The 24,061-nt window shown below is 45.3% G+C and overlaps 1 long non-coding RNA gene across 1 annotated transcript in view; it reads left to right on the top strand.

Moving 5' to 3' along the window:
- LOC128345718 (uncharacterized) overlaps positions 1-24,061 on the top strand; it is a 209,943-nt gene that overhangs the window by 103,345 nt on the left and 82,537 nt on the right. Inside the window, exon 2 of the long non-coding RNA XR_008316596.1 lies at positions 9,954-10,025. This is a non-coding gene — a long non-coding RNA (uncharacterized LOC128345718). The remainder of the gene's footprint in view (positions 1-9,953; positions 10,026-24,061) is intronic.

A 24,061-nucleotide genomic window follows, 5' to 3' on the forward strand; every position in this document is an offset into this window, starting at 1 on the left:
TCATTTAAGGCACCTGCCACAGCGACAAGATGCTGCTCCCAGCATCCCTTGGCATCGGCATGCAAATGGCGTCAACACATGCATCGACACTATTTGCATGTTGATGCCGCGCAAGGGATACTGCTCCCAGCACAGGGCTAAGAAAGGGCTGAGAGAGACTCCTGCCTGAAACCTTGGAGAAGCCACTGCCAGTCTGTGTAGACAATACTGAGCTCGATGGACCAATGATCAGATGTTGTAAAAGGAAGTTCCTTATGTTCCTGTACCCAGGTTCCTTTTTAAAATGAACAAATGTACATTCACACACAAACATGTATACGTGTACAGACACATGCACAACAGAATGAGGTCATTATTCTCATGACCAGCCCCAGCCTGGGTAGGACAGGGCAAGCCCAAGCAGGTCTGATTGTCTGCAGCTCTGGACCGCTCCTCCCCTGGGTAGCCCTGAAGTTATCCAGGGTTTGGATAACTTCATGGAGAAGAGGTCTACCAACTGAGTACCAATTGCAAGGGAGTACCAGCAGGAGAGAGGGCATACCCTCAACTCCTGCCTGTAGGCTTCCAGTGGCATCTGGTGGGCCAATGTGTGAAACAGGATTCTGGACTAGATGGGCCTTGGGCCCGGTCCAGCAGGGCTGTTCTTATGTTCTTATGATCTGTGACTCAGGTTTAAAGTGAGGTAGGAGGGCAAGTACACACCTCCTACCTCACTCTCTGCTTGTGTGGGTTGACGCACTGCCTGCTGCTCCCAGACTGCTAGCAGCCAGCTTTGTGATAGAGCCTGGGGGAAGGAGTGGTGAGGTAATGCTTAGCTGTCCCCTTTCTGGGATAGGTGGTGGCCCTTCCCACTCTCCTGATCGCTGCTGTGCTTGCCATTGCGCCCCTTGTGTGGGCATGCGGGTGGCAGAGCCCTGATTGGGCTTTGTTCATCTGGGAATGGGAAAGTAGAGTCCTGCCTTCACTCCACCTCCTCCTTCCCCCAATTTGATCATGAGAATGACCACAATGTCCGGATAGGGCTTTTAGTGTCCCTTTCCTATGTGACATTTATTTTAGGGATGTGCCCACATCATTTTGCTGCCTCGTTGAAGAGGCGGCTGAAAGAGTGTGGGACGAGGGGTTCCCTTAAGGGAATGGGGTGGTGGCTTGCAGGAAGGGCAGGTAGGACATGCCTCCTCTTAAGGGAACCATGAAAGCAGAAGCCCGAGCTGCTGACTCTAAGATGGACCTTTATGGACCTTTAGTCCCTTAAGAGGAACCCCTAGCCCCACACTGTTTCAGCTGCAGGGAGCCAAATCATTTCAGCACCTCTTTAAAAAAAAAATCCTAGCATGGTAAAAAGAATCTTGATTATTACAAAAATACCAAGAATAATTTTCTCATGTGTTGGAAAATGTGCCTATAATTTAGGAGTAATTTTTGTTTCTCTCCCCCCCGCCCGCCTTGCATGCGTTCTGTCTGAAAAGTTTGGGAATGTTGTGCAACGTAATCTGTAAATATAAGTAAAGTAACAGCAATGAGGCAGCTAACTGCTATTAGAGTGAAAAACAGTTCTTTGGACAATGTTAATCATGTTAATTGGTAATTAGCCAAAAACACTCTTTTTTATTAAAAAAAACCAAACCAAAACCTATACATAACAGTTTTATTGCTCTGGCAGAAGATTTTCTTGATTTTGGAGGCTTGCAGAATCACAGTGTTATGCTAAACATATCTAAATCACCACTGTTTTGAAAAAGTCATCCCAACCGTGTGTGCGTTTGTGTGTGTGAGTGTTGCAATTGTGAGGGCCAATTACATGAATGGAGGAGATCTATGTTCAGATCTCTCTCCAGCTTTCATTACAAGCAGCAGTATGCCAGCCCTATTTTGATGAGACTGCAAGTCTAGTAGAGGATAGTTTTAACCCTTTCCTCAATTCCTTCCCCCTGTGAAGCTGATAATATTTCCTCACCTGAGCCAGTTATTAGCTGCAAAGTGGAGGGAGGGAGGATAGGCTCTTATTGTACTTCCAGGGACTTCCAGGAACTATAATAGGGCAAGGAGAGACAGTTGTCTGGGGGCCCACTGCCTTGGGGGGTCCCCCAGAGGCAAGTCACATGACTGACTCCCCCAGCCACGCCCCCACCTGGGCTTCCTTTAGTTGTATTCATCCTCTGAAATTGATGTGAGTGTTAAGACCTGGAGATACCAGAACAGCATGTCTTTCTCTAGTACCATTAAATGACTTGCATCGTCCACAATTTACAAAAGCTTTTTAAAAATAAGGTGTGTGTGTGTGTGTGTGTGTGTGTGTGTGTATATATATATATATATATATATATATATGCTTTTTGTTACCACTATTCAGCCTCATTTAAGATTTCTTTACTTCATGAACTGAGCTTCAGTGGGGGCGCATTTTAAAATCTTGTCTCTGGGCCCACTCCAACCTTGCTACGCCCCTGTGTACTTGTTATTTTACTCCCTTACAGCTAATCGCAGCTTCAGGTTTGTGATTAAATTTGAGGTAATAGCAAAGGGGACAGGGTTAAGCTTTGGTTTCAATCCAAATCAGACTCCTGGTGGCTGTTTTTAGCTAAACAAAAAGATGTGGGAGTTCTGATCATGGATCTCTTGTGTCACATGGAATTTGGCCTTCAATCCTTAACAGAAGTTTTGCATCAGCAATGTGAAGTAGCCCACATAAAGTAGTCCATCACCATGCTCTCCAGTTTCAACAAAACTCAGACCAGATCTCATAGACAATTATTTTGCTTGGCTAATGTCATGCTTTGCTTTTTAAACTCCAAGAGCTATGAGACCTTTCCCCTTTATTTCTCAGTGATAAAATGGACATTGAGAATTTAAGGGGCAGCACAACTAATTCCTTCATTTTCTTCTGGGCTGAAGCTGAAGGGAGAAGAGCAGGAATCAGATACCCATATCTTCTACTTGCACAAGGAGTTATTGGCATCCCACTCAATGTCCTATTGGGCTGGTTCTGATGCCACAGTACCCAGGACAGGCAATTATGAAGGAGACATGTTGAGAGTGTGGATGTCCCAACATCCTCTTGGCACATCCTTTTATTTCATAGGTGGCTGTTCATCCAAATGGTCCCTACACACATGCTCCAGGTCCTTGTTTAAACAAGGATGTGGAGCCCATTTCTAGAGTCCATTTGGATCAGCACCCCTCCCATACAGCATAGGGACTGCTGAGAAAGTGTTGGGATGTCCTCACTCTTAGAGAGTCCCCTTTGTCATCACACGTGACAGGTACTGTATCGCCCAAAGAAGGCCTTTGTTTAAAGGTTGCAGCACATGTGCATATAAATTCATAGTGCCCTTGTTGTGAAATGACTTACTTGGCACTTCTAATCTAATGCCCTTGTTGTGAAATGACTTACTTGGCACTTACACAGACTTTCCTCAGAAGTCAACTGATTGAATAGCAAGCCAGAGGTTGCTTGTTCTAATCCCCGCTGGTATGTTTCCCAGACTATGGGGAACACCATATATTGGGTAGCAGCGATATAGGAAGATGCTGAAAGGCATCAGGAGGCAATGGTAAACCCCTCCTGTATTCTACCAAAGAAACCACAGGGCTCTGTGGTCGCCAGGAGTCGACACCGACATGGTAACACAGTTTACTTTACTTTAAGAGACAAACATGAGTGAATAATGCTGATTTGTGCTGATCTCTCAGACCTTTCCATGCATGCAAACAAAGCATTGTTCTCAGCTGTGGACTAAGGAGAAGAACACTTACAAATCACCTCATTACTAAAGTTGGAAAATGTCTGTGAAGCCATCTTGGGAATTTTGCACTGCTTGGCCAATCATCATCTAGAAAAGGCACAGCAAGAAAAGTGTAATCATGGGAACCAGCTGATAGGGGTTGCTTCCTAGAAAGGCACAATGAAATAAGTGGAATTTGTGTGATGCTAGCCTTATATCACATGTGGGAATTAACCATCTAGCAAGAATGGCAGGAGGATATCAACATAAGCTACACGGGATTCTTTTTTTGTTGATGCTTGAGTAGGATGAAGGGAGAATTCCAACATCTAAAACCCCTGCTAACTGAGCAGAGACACCTTTTGAAGTGGTGATTCTCTTATATTTAGCAGGGGGAGAGCAACTGGTCCTATCCAGCCCCAGCACAGCATTCCTCCTGTGACTATTGTTAGTATCTGCCTTATGTTTCTTTTTAGATTGTGAGCCCTTTGGGGACTGGGGGGCCATATCATTTGTGTATTATTTACTTTGCTATGTAAACCATTTTGAGAACTTTGGTTGAAGAGCAGTATATAAATATTATAGTAGTAGTAGTAGTAGTAGTGAAATCCTATAAATCTACATTAGCTGAAGAGGCACAAACAGTGGCTTTCATTACAATTGCTGTCATTATCATTAATCAATAAAGCATCATTTACCATTGGTGTCAGGGTTGTGCAGGCACCCATAGCTTTATCTGAGCCAAAAGTTATCTCAAGGTTCTATCCTGAGGACTCTGAGCCCTCATGCTGCACTGATATCTATGCAATGTGTGTGTAGTGGGGAGGGGTTGGTGAAACTCTCCAAGGGATGCTGCTGCATTAGCAACCATGGACCAGTCCTAGGGTTTTGGGTGCCCTAGGCGAAGTTTGACTTTGGCACCCCCACACTAGCCAAAAATGTGTGCAGTCCCGACTTTAACTTGAGAGCCATGTAGGCTGCACATTTACAGAGTCAAAAGAGAAGCCCATGTAGATGACTGGCAAATGACTAGCCTGTGTTGGTTCGAAGATACTATGGGAGAGAGTCCCCTGTCTATTACAGGGTCAAAACTCTTAACACTTCAGAGATGAAAAGATGCTGCTGTTAATGTGGAAATCCAATCGGAGACCACTTCTTTGTGGAAATGAATCCTGAGGCAGGCAATTTATCTTCAAGAGAGGGAGTGCAGCTTATGAGAGGAGCTGATTTTGGGAGGCTGAGATGCACTGAGTATTTCAGCGTGCAGAATGTGCAAGCTGTTTGGGGAGCAAGGTGTAGTATTACATATTATTTCCTGACGGCACAGTGTGGTACTTCAGGGGTGCAATACAAGAGGGAGAGAAAGAATAATTGGTAGTGCTGCATTCTGGCACTGTTTGTGCCCCCCCACCCCCAATAAATGGTGTTCTAGGTGACCACCTAGATCTGCCTAGTAGACAGGTTGGCCGGGCCTGATTCTGAGTCTAGAATAATATCAAATGCTGTGCAGTTGACTAGTGAACAACCTTGATCCTAGGCATTTGGAGTGGTAGGGAATGGGTGAGATCAGTCCGCAAAACTAGGTTGCTATTGAGGCTGGGATTTATTTTTTTGGTCCAAGGGACAACTGAATAAACATCTACCAGGAATGGTTTATAGCTGGCCATTTCTGTCACAGAGGAGTGAGTGAGGTCCACAGATCGCAGCAGGAGCTCTTCTATTTAGTGCCAATGGTAGTCGGCCAAGCTCTTCTTCAAATAATCAAACAGGCTGCTCAAAACTGAAGCCTGCCCACTCCATCCTCAAAGATCTCTGTTTCATTCTTTCCAAGGGATCTTTCAATAGTGAAGGCCATCGAGCATCAGGCCACTGAAGAGATAAATTATGCATAGCTCCCAATATGACTTGTCCTTGTCAAGACCACAGGGATAGCAATGTTATCATTTGCATACCGCCGGCAGGGGACCAGAGCTGGATGCGCTATGACCTTTGCACCATCTCGTTAACTCCAAATGCCTTTTTAATTTAACCATCATGTTTCTTTTGATATCTTGGCTGACATCCTTCTTTTATCTTTCAAAGACTCTTTTGCTGCTGCACAGTATGCAGTTCTGTTCCTTTCAACAAAGTAGGGCATTATGAAAACTTCCACTGCCCTGACATTTTATTTTCACTGGGCACCCTCACAATGAACAACTGCATTCCAATGGCAACAGCGAGCAGCCTTTTGAATATGCTCCTATTATCTTGTCTCAATCACTCACACATGTGGCATTTTAAAGGCATTTCAGCTACTACAGAGCAAATGTTCTGGACATGGATGGCAATATTTTCCAATCACTGTTTTATATAGATAGATAGATAGATAGATATAGATATAGATATAGATATAGATATAGATATAGATATATTCTTCACCTCATAAATTTGATCGGACAGGCATAATTTGCATAGCCATAGGTGGCTCCTTGGGGGCGTGGCTAATAAGAGGAAGCAGACCTCCAGAATACCTTAAACAGCATAATCAGTGAGCAAAACTCAATGAACTGAGACTTCTGGTTTTGTTTTTTGCTTTTTAAAAGGGTGAAAAAGTGGCTGATAGAATCTATTTAATTTTACATTCTCTTGCCCTTTTATAGAAAGCAAATAACAACCCAAGGCATTTCAATTATCTCTGTCCCTCTCAATTGTGACTGTCCACTATTAATTAATAGGAACAATCACTACAAACAAATGTTATAAAAGCAAAAATCAATAAGACACAGAAAGACAGTGAGGCTATTCTCGCGATGGGGGGAAACAGGGCTAAAGAAGCCCAGCCCGGTTTTTCCCCATCGTGAGAACCAGTGGGCTCGCAGGCCTACCCGGTGGTTCTCTGGCAGCTAGCCCGCCAAAGTAGCCCTCCCCTTAGCCCAGGTTAGTGTAGCGAGCGCTCCGCTAACCCAGGTTTTCTGATCGTGTGCTGCCATGGCACAGCTCCACGCCATGGCAGTACATGAGGATACCCCCTGCTGGGAGGCTACAAGCAGCTTCCTCGGCTCAGGGGTCTCTCCAGGATGCCCCATGCACTCGCGCTGGGCATCTTGGAACTTGTGGGGGCCATGCAGACCCCAATCCCCGCAGCCCCTGCTGGCTCCGTAACAGAGCCAGCAGTCATGTGGGCAGCCATCTGTTCGTCTGCGGGGAGAGCGGGCTAAACCCACTCTCCCCACAGAACCCCCTCCGGCACGTCACACCAATTGTGTGAAGTGCATCAGTAAGTGTCTGTTACACAATGAAGCAAATGATACGCTTGAGCACCTTGTATGCTGGTGTATAAAAATTGTGCAGACTGATTATAAGACTGGTATCTGAGAGAACATCTTCTTCATTATGATCCCCACTGCCCATTGAGGTCATCCAGAGAGGTCCGTCTCCAGCTGCCGCCAGCTTGGCTGGTGGCCACACGGGGAGGGGCTTTCTCGGTTGCTGCCCTGAGACTATGGAAAGCGCTCCCTGCTGAGATATGATCCTCCCCATCTCTGACAGTTTTTAGAAAGCATTTGAAAACCCACCTCTTCACCCAAGCTTTTTCTGTTCTTTGAATTTTAAAGTTTTAATTCATGGTTTTTAAATTGTTAAATTGTTTTAAGTTTTTGTATATATTTTAACTTGTTTTATACTATTGTTAACCACCCAGAGACGAAAGTTTGGGGCAGTGTACAAATGTAATAAATAAATAAATAAATAAATAAATAAACAAACAAAATTATAGGGAAAGACACAATAAAGTTGCTGTGATGATCCACTGGAACTTTGGCAAGAATCACAAATTGCCAGCAAGCAAGAATTGGTGGAATCATCCGATTCCACAGAAAATGAGGAGGCAAAAATTCTTTGGGAGTTTAGAATACAAACTGATAGGCATTTAGCACACAATAAGCCGGATCTGACAGTCATCGAGAAGAATCGGGTTCTGATAATTGATATTGCAATCTCAGAGGATAGACGAGTCAATGAAAAACAATTGGAGAAAATAACTAAATAAAAGGACCTTCAGATTGAAAATCAGTGATTCTGGAAAAAGAAAACAATAGTGGTGCCAATAGTTGTTGGTGCCCTTGGTGCAATACCAAAATAACTTGAATACCATCTTGACACCTTGGGCATTGATAAAATTACAACACATCAACTACAGAAGGCCACACTACTTGGTACAGTGCAAATACTATGACACTATCTTTAATTTTTCTTTAGTTACCCTAGACCCTTGGAAAGGACCCAATAATTATAGTAACAAATCCAGTCGATAACATCTGGTAGACTGTGTGCAAATAGAATAATAATAATAGTTGTTGTTGCTGCTGCTGTTATTGTTATTCACCTAGAACCATCAGATGTTGAATATCCAACACTAGACACAAATAGCAAACATTTCACCATTGTCAAACATGCATGTGCAGTAGGGATGTGCACGAATCAATTGTTTCCATTTGATTTGTACCTGAATTGAATCACCCTTGATTTGTTTTGGGTCCAAATCTGGCCAGCTAGCAGAGGGGCAATTTGTTTTGTCCACAAATCTCCTGAAACAGGTAGATTAGGGTACAAATCATTTTGTACCCAAATCGATTCGCACAGACAGCAGGCACAAGCAGTGATTCTCTCAGCAGCTGGAAGAAGGTGAAAAAAATTTCTCTTCTCATTTCCTCAGTCAGGAAAGCAGGAACAAAAAGCAGAGAATCAACTACAGGCAGCAGGCCGGCAAGGCAAAGCAAAGCTCTTCTGGCTCTCTCTGTCTTCTCCCATGAGGCAGGATGGCAGGATGGTGACTGGCTGCCTCCTTACGTACATTTGAAAATCCCTCCTTTGAACCCCGTCACCCATGTCACTTCTTTGACCCTTCCCCTAGCCAATGCTGGGTCATTCACCCATGGCAACACAAGTTTTGAATGGAAACAAGCCAATCTGGAACCAGGGGGAATCGCCAGTAAATCATTGCACATTAAGTCACCAATCTGAAGCTTGGGAGGGCAGGATTTTTTTAAAAAATTCCTGACACAAAATAGGAACAGCAAGAGAAATTGCCACAAAATGGAGGTCTGAATCTATGAAATCTGGGCAATTTGTTTTGGACCCGAATCTGGCCAGCTAGCACAGGGGTGATTTGTTTTGTCCACAAATTGCCCAAAACATGTAGATTTGGGTACAAATAGTTTTGTACCTATATCAGTTTACACATCCCTAATGTCCAGTATAAGTAGATTGGCTGGGATTCAAAGGGCTACATTAGGCATGACCACCACACCAGATTCCCCTCTCTCTCTGCATACCATATCATCAGCTGTTTTCCCATTCCTACCAGAAGAATGCCTTGCCATTCCACTTAGGAACTGCTGTTTAAGATGTCCACTTAAAACACATAATCTAACTAGTTCCACTGTTCTTTGGATTGTGGCCTCTGACTGTTTCACAAGTGATGCCAAAAATACCTTTATGACTCTAAAACATGCTGGTTGTTTAAAACGTGGAAATCATATTATTAGTGCATTGTCCCTTTATGGGCAGCTGCCCAACATTCAGACTTCCCCTCCCACTTTCCCCTTAGTCTAGGAGAAACCCTCTTGGAAATGTATGGTTTAGTACCCTCCCAGGGATTGTACATAACCCTGTTAATAAAACTGTTATATGTTACTACTAATACTTGTGGAAAGCCTGAGTTCAGCAATCAAGGTCCTATGTACAACATAACCAGTGGCAGCCAGTAGAGGGGTGGGCAGAAAAAGAGACAAAGCTCATTCGCTCTTTTCTTGCCTTCTTTTCATTTGCTCTTTTCTTGCCTTCGTTTCATCCCACCGGGCTACCTGTCTCCCTCTTAGCTTGCCCCACCATGGTGTTAATCTCAGGCATGTGGGCTGCTCATTCACCATGTTGGCGAACCTGGCAAATGAGCAGCCTGTAAGCCTGGGGTTAACACTGTAATGGGGCAAGGTGATAGGGAGACTGGCAGCCAATGAGGTGAGAAGGCAGAGAAAAGAGGGTGAATGAACCTCACCTGTGGCTCATTTTCTCCCTGCCCCTGCCTGCTCCACCCCTCCCAGCTGTCTCTTTTCTACATTACAAATAACGGTAATGTGTTATGTAGGGAAACAGGTATTTTACAAACAATTTGAATACTGCTCTTTAGAAAGATTGTACCTCAGTCAATTGAAAGGACAGAGTGCTTATGCAATCCCTGTTTCTCAACAGCATCACAGCTACTTTAGGAGTCCACAGCAATCCTCAAGCACAGAGTTACTCCTGTGAAACTCTGCACATCAGGTAAGCCAAAGTCTCTACTTCATTCCTCATACAGTACAGGTTTCCTATATTTCTGAATGCTGATATAGTATAGGGGCCAAGAGTATAAACTGGAAGTGGGGATGACGTTACCTCAGCCACAAGCTCACGGGGTGGCCTAAGGTAAGCCACTATCTCTAGGCCTCGGTTACAAGTGTCTTTAATACTGAGATAATAATAGTGATGTAGCTTGCAAGGCTGCTGTGAACACAACCGTTCCTCGTAGGGTGGGGAGGGCAGGGGTGAGAAGGCATGACACAGCCTACCTTTCCCCCACACGACCCTCACCACTCTGAGATTGCTCCTGCTGTCCGCCCACATGACTGGCATGCAAGTGATTCATGAGCGATGAGCAGGCAGGGGGGAAAGCAGGCTGCAGCCTCTCACATCCCTCAATGCATCGCACAAGGACTACAGTGCACTGGGGGATTTCCCTGCTGCAGGGTGCTCTTGCTGTCCAACTCTACGAAAGCTTAGGCTGCAGGTAGCCTGAAAGGCCATACAACCGGGAAGTGGGGTAGAAGGGCGTGCTTCGCTTCACTGTAACCCCAGGTACAAAACCTTGCCTACCCTGGTAAAGAACACTGGGATCAAGATACAGCTGCTCGTGTGAACAACAATATATGTTAAATTCTAGGCCTGAGTTCAGAAAATTCTGATTCAGAATCTTAGGGGTTAGATATTGGGCACCATTGAGCAGATGGGTTCAAAGAACCTGGGCCGCCACCCCTCAGGGGCTGTGCCTCGTGCCCCAGATATGCCCCCCATGTCTGATGTCAGACATGGTGGGGGAGCATGATTTAGCTCCCAAACAGGAGTCGTGCTGCTCTGTTTTGAGCTAAATGGGTCAGCACTGCATTTGCAGCATGACTCTCCCTGGGCAGTTTGCTGCTCTGGACATGCTGTAAAGGCAGCACTGGCTGCTAAACCACGACCCCGCATTTGATGTCAGATGCAGGGGGCGGGGCTAGGGGGTTGAGGCAATGCAGAACCCGGGCCACCACTGGCCTCCCTCCACTCCTGTTGGGCACATATGTGGGGCTGGTTGACAGGAGCAGGGGCTTAGCTAGTGGAGAGGGGTGCCGTGTTCACCCATCTCCCTGTGGCCAATTGAAGTGAGGAAGATAATGAATAAAATAGGGAGGGGTGGAGCTTAGGGGGGCCCTCAGGAGCTTGAGGGCCCAGGTACTTTGAATGCATCTGCTCAGTTATAGCTATGCCCTTGGACAGGAGACAATGTATGCAATCTGAAGCAGATTGGGCAAGCCTGTGAATATTTGATTCTTCAAAAAAAAAGGAAAAGTCTAAGAATTGCCAAAAGTGGCTTCTTTCAAGGCAAATAACTATAAAGATTTCTGGAATTGAAGCCCCCCTCATGAACCCTCTTTTCACCCCCATTTGGATTATTCTGAATGTGCCTTCATAAAAAGGGGTAACAGCACTGCTTTTTATGCCAACTCTTATATTTCTGGAATGGCTCAGGATAGAGCTCTGAAACTGGGCACAGAGGTTGTCCTTGATGGCAGGTCTCTGGGGTTCATTCCCCAAGGAAATCAGCCAAACCATTAAAAGGTTCTTTGAAATCCTTTGGAAAACTGTCAAAGAAGAAAGATGCCCCAAATGGGCAGTGCATGGAGCACCACCCCACTTTCCAGTGCAACTGTCAACATTTTAGGAAAGGCCGGCCAGCCATGGAGTGCTGGAACTGTGCAGAGCAAGCCACCCTGTGTTGGAGTGCACTCAGAGTTGGTAACTGAAGCCCAGGCAGGTAGTGGTGCTGGTGGTTGGAGCTCGGCAGCAGGCTGGCAGGTGGATGGGCAGAAATTCAGAGCTCCTTTTGGCTTGGCACTGTGCTGCAAGTGAGAGCATGGCATCCTGTGTTGGAGCACATTCAGGGTTGGCCATCAGAGACCAGGCAGGCAGAGAGTGGTGCTTGTAGTGGTGTTTGTGGTTGGAGCCTGGCTTCAGGCAGGCCGGCAACTACAAAATAAAAGAAAATAAAGGCCATGTTGGTGGAAGGCCACCTTGGGAGCTCTGGCAAGGCAGGAGCAGACTTGAGGCCTTCCCACTGGCATGTGAGAAGGCCCAGGAAGTGTTTAGAAAGTGGGAAGGTGTGCCAGAAGAACATAAGAAGTTAAAACAGCAACGTGTCAAGGTGGACCAGTGAACAGGTGGGGTTCTACCAGGCAAGCAAACAGTCAAGCCAAGCAAATCCAAAATAAAGGAAAGAGAAGGTGGTATTGGTGGAAGTCAGGAGCTCTGGCACAGCAGGAACAGGGGAAGGGCCTCTTAGTAGAGGGTGATTCGATCATTAGGGGCATAGAGAGATGAGTCTGTAACCCACGTGTAGACCGCACAGTTACTTGCCTGCGTGGTGCGAAGGTTGTGGACGTCACGCTGCATCTAGGAAGGCTGTTAGGTAGTGCTGGGAAGGAGTCAGCTGTTGTGGTGCATGCTGGCACCAACAATGTTGGGAAATGCAGTCGGGAGGTCCTGGAAACCAAATTTAGGCTGCTAGGTAACATACTGAAGTCCAGGACCCCCAGGATAGTGTTCTCTGAAGTGCTACCTGTTCCATGCGCTCAGAGACAGGTGTTGCTGAGGAGTCTCAATACATGGATGAGACAGTGGTGCTGGGAGAAGGGATTTAGATTTGTTAGGCACTGGGATACATTTTGGGGGAAGTGAAGCCTGTACAAAAGGGACAGGCTGCACTTGAACCAAGATGGAACCAGACTGCTGGTGCTAAAAATCAAGAAGCTCAACGAGCAGCTTTTAAAATAATACCTGGGAGGTTGCCAGTGGGAAAAGGGTGGCATCTGCTTCAGCTGGCAAAATCCCCTAAGGTGTGAGGGTGAACATGTTTCGGATAAATCAGAAGGGGACAGAGTGGAGCCAGGAGTTGAGCAGAAGGAAACACAGGACAGCTTGCCAAATAGGTCAAATGATGGTAAGGGCACACGCCAACACCAGGTGAGGGACCTGCCATACAGGTGTCTATATACCAATGCCAGAAGCCTCGGAGCCAAGATGGGTGAGCTGGAGTACTTGGTTACTAATGAAAACATAGATATAGTGGGTGTAGCAGAAACCTGGTGGAATGGTGAGAACCAGTGGGACATGGTTATTCCTGGATATAAACTCTATAGAATGGACAGAGAGGGGAGGGTTGAGGGAGGAGTGGCACTATATATCAAAGAAGGGATAGATTCCAATAAGCTAGAAAACTTTGGTGGACCAGAGTCCTCCACAGAATCATTATGGGTAATATTACAAGGACTGAAAGGAAATGTGATACTAGGGATGTGCTATTGCCTTCCGGATCATAGCACTAAGAGTGACCTGAAGCTGGAGAAGCAAATAAGAGAGGCATCAAAGAGAGACAGGGCAGTAATAATGGGTGACTTCAATGACCAACACATAGACTGGGTAAATTCACATTCAGGTAATGACAGAGAGGCCAGATTTCTAGATGTGCTAAATGAATGTACCTTAGAACAGTTAGTCGTGGAACCAACCAGAGAGATGGTGACTTTGGATTTAATCCTGAATGGTGCCCAGGACCTGGTGCGAGATGTCAGAGTTACAGAACCATTGGGTAGCAGTGACCATAGTGTGATCCGATTCAGCTTATATGCGAGTGGAGGATTGTCAAGGAAGTCCAAACAAGATGTGGTGGACTTCAGAAGAGGAAACTTCTAAAAAATGAAGGGACTGGTAACAAAGAAGTTGAAAGGGAAAGTCAAGAGGGTCAAATCACTCCAGAAAGCATGGAACTTATTTAACACCACAGTACTATAAGCACAGTTGGAATGTATACCAAGAAGGAGGGAGGATGCCAACGTGACTAACAAGTAGAGTCAGGGAAGTTATAGAAGGGAAGAAGACTTCCTTTGGAAAATGGAAGTCCTGCCCAAATGAAGAGAACAGGAAGGGACATACACTCTGGCAAAAGAAATGCAAGGACACAATAAGGGGTGCAAAGAGAGAGTTTGAGGAGCATATAGCTAGAAGTGTCAAGGGGTGACAAAAGTGGCAAATGGGTGGGCGACAAAATGGCAAATGCGGTTCAATATTAGAAAGTGTAAAGTGATGCACATTGGGATGAAAAACCCCAACTTCAAGTATATGCTGATGGGATCCGAGCTGTCGGTGACGGACCAGGAGAGGGATCTTGGGGTCGTAGTGGACAGCTCGTTGAAAGTGTCGACTCAATGTGCGGCAGCTGTGAAAAAGGCAAATTCAATGCTAGGGATCATTAGAAAGGGGAATGAAAATAAAACTGCTAATATTATAATGTCCTTATACAAAACTATGGTGCGACCACACTTGGAGTACTGCGTACAATTCTGGTCACCACATCTTAAAAAGGACATAGTTGAACTGGAGAAGGTACAGAAGAGGGCAACCAAGATGATCAGGGGCCTAGAGCACCTTTCTTATGAGGCAAGACAACAACACCTGGGGATTTTTAGTTTAGAAAAAAAACGACTGCGGGGAGACATGATAGAGGTCTATAAAATGATGCATGGCGTGGAGAAAATGGAGAGAGAGAGAGAGATTCTTTTCCCTCTCACACAACACAAGAACCAGGGGTCACTCCATGAAATTGATTGCCAGGAGGTCTAGGACCAACAAAAGGAAGTACTTTTTCACACAGCGCATGATCCACTTGTGGAACTCTCTGCCACAGGATGTGGTGACAGCCAACAACCTAGATGGCTTTAAGAGGGGTTTGGATTACTTCATGGAGGAGAGGTCTATCAATGGCTACTAGTCGGAGGGCTGTGGGCCACCTCCAGCCTCAGGGGCAGGGTGCCTCTGAGTACCAGTTGCAGGGGAGTAATGGCAGGAGAGAGGGCACGCCCTCAGATCCTGCCTGTGGCTTCCAGCAGCATCTGGTGGGCCACTGTGTGAAACAGGATGCTGGACTAGATGGGCCTTGGGCCTGATCCAGCAGGGCTGTTCTTATGTTCTTATGGAATAACAAAAAATTCTTTAAATATATCAGTAGAAAAGCTTCCATGGAGGTGGTTGGACCCTTAGATGATGAAGGTATGAAAGGGATTATTAAGGAGGATAAGGAGATTGCGGAGAAGCTGAATGAGTTCTTTGCATCTGTCTTCACAGCAGAGGATTCTGACCATATACCCTCTCCAGAACTTTCAGTTTTAGCAGCTGAAGAACTGGACGAATTTGAGGTGACAAGGGAAGATGTTCTAAACTGTCGTGAAAAGCTAAAAATTAACAAATTGCCAGGGCCAGATGGAATCCACCCAAGAGTTCTGAACAAATTCAAATGTGAAATTGCCAGTCTCCTAACAAAAGTATATAACTTGTCCCTACAGTCAGGCTCTGTACCAGAGAACAGAAAGGAACACAAACTCTAGCAAAATAAATGTAAGGTGACAATAAGGGAGGCAAAAAGAGAGTTTGAGGAACATTTAGCTAAAAGCATCAAAGGGAATAACAAAGACTTCTTTAAATACATCAGATGCAGGAAACTGCCAGGGAGGTGGTTGGACCATTAGACAATGAGGGAGTGAAATATATTAAGAAGGATATGGAGGTTGCAGAGAAGCTAAAGGAGTTCTTTGAGTCTGTCTTCACAACAGAGGGTTCTGATCATATACCTGTTCCTGAACCAGGCTTTTTGGGGATGGAGGCTAAAGAACTGAGTCAGATAGAAGAGATAACTGTCTGGAATACTGAAAACTAGCAGATCACCAGGACCAGATGGCATCCATCCAAGAGTCCTCAAAAAACTCAAATGTGAAATCGTCAGCCTCCTTGCTAAAATACATAACTTATCCCTGCAATCAGGTTCTGTACCAGAGGACTGGAGAGTAGCAAATGTAACACCGATTTTCAAGAAGGGATCCAGGGATGATCCAGGAAATTACAGGCCGGTTAGCTTAACATCCGTTCCAGGCAAATTGATGGAAAGCATCCTCAAGGATAAAATTGTAAAGCACATAGAAGAACCTGCCCTGTTGGGAGAGAACCAGCATGGCTTCTGCAAAGGTAAATCTTGCCTCAAAAACCTTTTGGAGTTCTTTGAGAGTGTCAACAAGTGTGTGAATCAAGGTGATCCAGTTGACATAGTATACCTGAACTTTCAAAAAGCTTTTGACAAAGTTCCTCATTAAAGACTCCTGAGGAAATTTAGCAGTCATTGGATAAGGGGACAAGTACATGTGTGTATTGCTAACTGGATGAAAGAAAGAAAACAGAGGGTAGGGATAAACTGAGAGTTTTCACAATGGAGGGAAGTAAGAAGTGGGGTCCCCCAGGGATCTGTACTGGGACCAGTGCTTTTTAATTTATTCATAAACGATCTAGAAGTAGGGGTAAGCAGAGAGGTGGCCAAATTTGTAGATGATACCAAACTCTTTTGGGTAGTGAAATCCATAACAGACTGTGAGGAGCTCCAAAAGGATCTCTCCAAACTGGGGGAGTGGGTGACAAACGTGGTTCAGTGTTGGCAAGTGTAAAGTTATGCACATTGGGACGAAAACCCCCAACTTCAAGTATACATTGATGAGATCTGAGCTGTTGGTGACTGACCAGGAGAGGTATCTTGGGGTCATGGTGAACAGCTCGTTGAAAGGGTTGACTCAATGTGCAGCAGCTGTGAAAAAGGTCAATTCCATGCTAGGAATCATTAGGAAGGGGACTGAAAATAAAAATGCTAATATTATAATGCCCTTATACAAATCTATGGTGCGGCCACATCTGGATTACTGCGTATGGCTTTGGTCACCATATCTTAAGAAGGATATTGTAGAACTGGAAAAGGTGCAGAAGAGTGCAACCAAAATGATCAGTGTCCTGGAGCACCTTCCTTATAAGGCTAGGTGACAGCATCTGGGACTCTTTACCTTGGAAAAGAGGCAACTAAGGGGAGACATGATTGAAGTGTATAAAATTATGCATAGGGTGGAGAGGGTAGACAGAGATAAATTTTCCTCCTGCTCTCACAACACTAGAACTGAAGGTTGGGAAATTTAGGACTGATAAGAGGAAGTACCTTTTCACTAAGTGCATAATTAATCTATGGAATTCCTTGCCATGGGATGTGGTGATGGCCACCAGCTTGGATGGGTTTAAAAGAAGATTAGACAGATTCATGGAGGACAGGTCTATCAATGGCTACTAGTCTGGTGGCTGTGGGCCATCTCCAGCCTCAGAGGCATGATGCCTCTCAGTACCAGTCTGGGGATCAATAGCAGGAGAGAGGGCATGCACATACCTCTTGCCTGTGTGCTTCCCAGAGGCATGCGACCCCTGAGCGGGTTTGGATAACTTCATGGAGGAGAGGTCTATCATCGGCTACTAGGTGGAGGGCTACCGGCCACCTCAAACCTCAAAGGCAGGATGCCTCTGAGTACCAGTTGCAGGGGAGTAACAGCAGGAGAGAGGGCATGCCCTCAGCTCTTACCTATGGGCTTCTCAGAGGCATCTGGTGGGCCACTGTGCGAAACAGGATGCTGGACTAGATGGGCCTTGGGCGTGACCCAGCATGGCTGTTCTTATATTCTTATATTAACAGACACGGGGCCTCCCTGTTGGCATGTGAGGAGGGCAGAGACAAAAGCAAAAAGGGCAAAAAGAGTTTTCAACACAGCACAGAAAACAGACAGAGTTCGACTGAGCAAAGTTAAAGCATAAAATGGAAGAAGCAACAAAATGGACTTGTAATGATTAATGGGGAGGGGGATCCAAAATCCCTCCTCTAGCTGTGAGGAGTCCTAGGTCCTACTTTTTATATGAGTAGATTCACCGTTCCAAGGGAAAACTCTGAGAGAGTAAAGTGGAAAACCCCTCCCTACAGTAAGGCTTGAGCAGTCTTAGACCTTCATGAGCATGTGACTAGGGGAGGAACAATAAGGATTGACACTCTAAAACAACAAGGATTTATTATTAACTGGATGATCAGGAAAACTATAGAGGCATCAACAATCGCTGCTGCAATTCTAGTAAAACTATGCCATAGGAACTGCAAAAACCATGCAGTCAGGTCCCAGCTTTTAACAATAAATCCCTTGATGCATCTAGCTAAACTGGTCCTTATCCTTCCTACTTACTTCCAGTTGATTCCCAGCCCAAGGCTATTAGTTTCCCCCCTTTTTTTGGTTGCTGATCAGACCTCAATCCTCGGCCTCCAGAGAAGAACTGATCTCTCACACACCCTTCCCTACTTTTCTGTAGGATGTTGTCCAGTAAATGCTGCCCCTACTCTGGATTGGGTCACAGGGATTTGATTTTCCCGGACTTTCTTCTTTTTTTGGAGAAGCCCATCCTCCAAGCAGTTACTCTAATTGAGGCCTAGACCTCCCTCAAGCCTGACTATCACTACAGAACTGAATTATCTGCACAAGTGACCAACAGGAGCCAGAATGAAAGCAAAATTTAGACAGTTAGTAACCCATGTACAAGAGTACTAAGGAGAACAGAAAACTGGAACACTACTGAGCAAAATCAAACTGCAGGCAGGTTAAAAAGAAAAAGAAAAACATTAACGAAGAGCATTGCACAGACCGGTGACCAGCATCTTGAATGAAATAAAATTAAAGCTGAGAATATTAAAAGAAAATAAGAACATTATAATAACAAAAAAAACCCCTATTTTTAAAAAAGGTTGAGTGAGAGGCAGCATGTGTGATTGGGGAGAAACTTGCTCACTCAATGGGCAGCCTGGGGAATCCCAGCTCTTAGAGATTTACCTTTAGGAATAGCAACTGCTCCACCAAACCAGTCTACAAGCAAATATGGTAGATTGTCACAATCTTGCTTGCCTGTGAGAACACCCTCTCACTTGGAATGCTGGTTTGTGGGCAAGAGAGCTGTGGGTAAGACAACTATTCCATGGTAACCATAAACAGATTTGGCCACATCTGCCTGCATCTGTGTCAGGGGATCACAGGTCTCCTCCTCCACTGCCTCCACCAGGTAACTCTGCACTGTAAGTTCAGCACTACCTGATGACCCCTGCACATGCCTACTGGAGTCAGGGCACCCAGAGCTGCTGGCCACATGGAAGAGGGTCCTCCTGACAGTACAGCAGGTGTGGAGGAAGTGGAGGTGCTGCTGGCAGTGTTGCAGGGGTGTGTGCAAGCAAACTCCGTTCTTCACCCTCCACCTCCATGGACCCCTTCCTTCCCCTCTCTACCTCCCTGATTTTCCTGACCAGCTTCTCCATCCACCTGGCCAGGAGGCCATGAGAGCCACAAATGCTGCCTTTCACTCAGGGATCGCAGACGCATGCCGGCATGTACGCTGCATCCCCCAGCAGTGGCTCTAACCTCAGCCCTATGCACTCTCACAATAGGGTGACAGCTGGCCTCACATCACCCCTGAGCTGTGCATGACCAGGAGTCCCCTCTTCAAAAAACACCATCACCTGATGGTGACGGAAGAGAGGAACAACCGGGCTGAGGAAGGCATTTTGACTAAAGGATCTTGGTAGCCTCATAGAAGGATTTGAGGACCGCCACCAACTAGGAGATGGTATCCTACTCCTGCTGGTTGAGTGGTCTACCAACATCAAGCTCTGAGACCTTAGCCACCTCATGCCCAGCTTGGAGAGGTGCTGGAGCATGAGGGAGGTAAAGTTCCACCTGCTACCAAGCAGGTAGGAGTTTTGGACTAGGTGGTGCTCCCCCACCCCCATCTCACGCTGCTTCTCCTGCCGAAGCCAGCCTCCTCTTATGCTCCATTGGAAATGTCCCACTATCTTTCAGCAGCTCTCAAGCAGATCATGGGTGGTGCCAACACAGCCAGATGAGGATCTGAAACTGGTGGCCTACATTACCACCAGGGTTCAGGGTATGAGCTCTGCACCATTTGCCTGTCCATCCCGCATCACATACTGCCCTCACCATGCTGGCCCCCTGATCAGTGATGAAGCCAATGACCAGATGAGGGTTCCTGCCCAACCACTTATCAGTCATGCAGCTCAAAGTCCCCTTGATCTGGGCTTCTGTATGGATGAGCTCAGCATGGAGGAGAGCCCACCTGTACCCATCCCCCTGACATACATCCACAGAAGCAGTGCTGGCACCAGAAGCAGCAGTGGGACCAGTGCCCTGACATTGCCACAAGTAGGCCATCAGGGAGAGGTCGGCTTGTTCTCTACTTCAGCTCATTCAGATGTTGGACATGAGGTGGATTGCAGTCTGCAGGTCAGCCTCCTGCACACTTGCCTCAAACCTCTCCCTACATGTGTGGTACAAAGATAGCACCACTTGGTGGCTAAAAGTGGTGCATGAGAGCATCTGGTAATGGGGAGCCACCAGTTTCATGAGCCATCTGAAACTGTGAGCTCCACTACCAAAAAGGGCTGGTCATCCATAGCCAACATCTTCCTGATGCAGGGGGTGATGTCGTCAGCCCTTGGACTGCCACTAATCCCTCTGCCCCACTCTGCCCCTGCTTATTCTTGGGCTTCTGCTTCATTGGAGTGGGGGCCTTGGAAGAGCGTGAGGAGGAAGTGGGATCCTACTCAAGGGCCCTCCCTGCAGCCTCCAGAGACAGTGGATGGTGGTTCCTAAGGTGAAAAAGCATTGTGGTGGTGTTGAGGTGCCCTACCTGCCTGCTGTAACCAACCTTTGTCCTGCAAATGTGGCATAGGGCAAAGGTGGGCTCCTCAGACACCACCTAGAAGTGGCACCAGACCATGCTGGCTCTCTTTCACCCCAAAGCAGATGCCTGCTCCTCCTGTGGGACAGAAGGAACAGCGAGTATGGGGACTAGGAGGGCTGCCCTGCCTCAAGGTGAAGAGGCACTGCCACCCAACTCCACACCCCCTACAGCTCCTGCTCCTGCAGAAGTGCTAGGGGGAGATGAGCTGATACATGCCTCTTCAATTGGCACTGGTGGCAGCATAGCCTGAACCTGAGATCCAAGCCTGCCACATCCCCTCCTTCACCCAGTGTCTCCACTTCCTTGTCAAAAGGGAGGGAGGGAGGGAGGGAGGGAACAAGGTGCACCTGAGTCACAGAAGCCATAACCACATTGCTGCTCCATCCTCTGCCATGAGCTCTGCCTCTGCCTCCACATGATGGAAAGAAACTGTTTTGCTGCCTGGGCTGCAACATGGGCAAACAGGGACAGAGGAAGTTTAAAAATAATAATAATTTACAAAAAAAATAAGAATGGGTCGGGGGTGATGATAAGTGGAGAGGAATTGAGGGGAGACTGCAACAAACAACTAGCTTAAGGGGAAAGGGAAGTGGCAGTAAATCTACAGTAATAAAATTAAGCAAGAGAGCAAAGAAAATCTGAAATCAAGGATCCGAAGGAGTAACCAGACAGGACAAGAAGGAAGCAAACTACCAATGAAACAACCAACAAACAAGCAAAAAGCAATTGGCCGGAAACTAGCACTACCATCAACTGCAATCCTTTACACATTACAGCTCACAAGAAGCTAACAAAGGACACAGAGATCTGTTGCACAAGGTTAATAAATGGATCTGTGTCTCTTCCTCATAGCACAGTGATTGGAGGAAAGCATGAGGCCATTTGATGAATTGCTCCTTAGTTGGCCATGCCCTCTGCCACTCAAAAGTCCTCACTCTCTGAAACTACTCCCATCAGACCTGTCTCTTTAGATTTTTTTTTAAACAAGCTAAAAGCATTGAATGTTTAAACTTTTGCATTTGTCTAAACTCCCCCCATGCCAAACAAACAAACAAACAAACAAAAACAAAAAACAAGCATGAATAATACACTAAAGAACATTGCTTTAGCAACTTTATTGAACCCTGAGTTAAAATGCTGCCAAAATGCATTGCGGGTGCCATTTTGCAAATTTTGAAATTCTGAAATATTTCTGATATTTTAATTTTTTTGGAATTAATTTTGAATTTACTGATCCAATTTATTGGGGAAAATTGGATTCGTTTTTTACCTATTTTTTCTGAATTTGCACAATTGTGGATAAAATCCAAATATCCAATTCTGAATTTGCACAGGCCTATTAAATGCTTTGAAAATAAAACACAATATAAATGCAAAGTATTATTGTCTTTAAGCAAGACCAAAAATAATTCAATATTAGTCACCCTGAGAGTTTTAAAAGATCACTTTAAGTGAACCTATGGAAAAGACAGTGAATATTCTAAAAATACGTTGGCATAACATAATTGAATGGTTCTAAAATCCCATTTTCTTTTAGACAATATAATTGTCTTCCATTATGTGAACATATCTTGTACTAAACTTTCTCTCTATATAATATATTATAGGAGTTTTGTGTGTGTGTGTGTGTGTGTGTGTGTGTGTGTGTGTGTGTGTGTGCATATGGTGCTTTAAAGCTAAGCTTTCTGGTAAGAAATATGTTATATCTTAACAAAAATGACATGTACAGTAACTGATTCCTTCAATAAATGTTTTCCAGTAACAACATTTACACACAGCCTCTGCTGACTGACTCAGTATCTGTAGTTGTAAAATATGAAATTTTGCAAAATTTTATGTCATGTAACCATCAGAAACCTTGTAAACTAATTCATCGTATGTGGTTTGTTTGTCTTTTAAAAGGTGACTTTGCCGTTTATTACCAATTCATTGTCACAATTCTATTCTCGCTTGGAGGTGAGTTGTGATTAAGGCTGAGATTATTTTCCCTTTGTTAATAGGAAGGATGTCTGAAAATAGAACAATCTTCCCCCTTTCTTTCTTTAGAAAAAGAAACCCATTAATTTAGAAGTTTATCCCTGGCATGGTTCAGAGCAACCTGATGTCTAAATTAAAGGTCTTGGCCAAGGGACAATCCTCCTTGAACTTTAACTGTGTGGGTCTGGCAGCTGATGGTCAGAGACAAAGACTAAACACAGTTTAGTAGTATTAGCAGTTTTATTTCCAATCCCCTTCCTAATGATCTCTAGCATAGAATTGGTCTTCTTTACATATTTACACTGATGTCCATGTTTGCATTTATGCTTGGGTTTATGTATGTATGTCAATATTTATAAAAATATGCTTATGTAAATAACTGGTTGATATTAAAATGTTTGTCTGTTTACCTTTATATTTATGTCTATATATTTTTCCTGTTAGATATCATGGAAATTTATGTTGTCCTTTCCCCCTTTTTTTGGCTAAATTTGGTACTGATATTTAGTTAGGCCACAGCAGAGGCGGTGGAGAACCACTGGAGGCAGTGGGGACAGGGGCTTCTCCAAGGCCCCTGCTGGCCTCCCAAATGACAGCCTAGGGCCTGCATGCATGCGCGGAGGCCATCTTTGTGACCTCTTCATGAATTGTGTGGTGACACGAATGGCCTGCGTGAATGCATGGAGGTTACAGAAATGGCCTCTGTGCATGTGCGTATTACTGAACCGGGCCCCAGCCAGCCCAGGCTATATTTTGGGAGCCCAGTGGGGGCTTGGAGGAGCCCCTACAATCGCTCCATGCCACCTCCGATGGTTCTCCACTGCCTCTGCTGTGGCTTCCTCTAAAGGTACAGAGGACGCTTTTTCTCTCAACCCCTGCCCCCTTACCTTTAGCATAGAGATTAGGGATGCCCCCTTTATTTGTAAAGGGGAATCCTCAAAGTTCCCCCTTTACAAGTATCCCTGAATTGGCCTGTGAATTGGTTCCTAGAACCAGGGCCGATCTGCTTTGAACTCAAACCACCCAAACCAGGCCAATTTGATTCGAATTGAGATTTGAATTGATCTGGCTCGCACACCCCTAATAATTTCCCAGTGTTGTGGTATGTTACTTGTATAATTTATAAATGTAAATATATTGGTACTTTATACATCCTTACTTTATTGTTGGATTCTTTTTGGTGATTATCATGAAGTGGGAATCCATTGTTCAATGTTGAGCCCCTAGTTCATACATTACTAAAGTTGGCCCTCCTCTTGTGAGGGAGAGAAATAGGCAATTGCTACTCCTCTCTATGATATACTAAAAAAAACTGATGTGGGTGTTCTGTCTGACAGTCCATTTATGTAATGCCCTGCTTCATACAATCTTTCCCCATCAAAGGGAAGGGGAGACAG

This window comes from Hemicordylus capensis, chromosome 1 (genome assembly GCF_027244095.1).
Source record: "Hemicordylus capensis ecotype Gifberg chromosome 1, rHemCap1.1.pri, whole genome shotgun sequence".
Classification (NCBI taxonomy): domain Eukaryota; kingdom Metazoa; phylum Chordata; class Lepidosauria; order Squamata; family Cordylidae; genus Hemicordylus; species Hemicordylus capensis.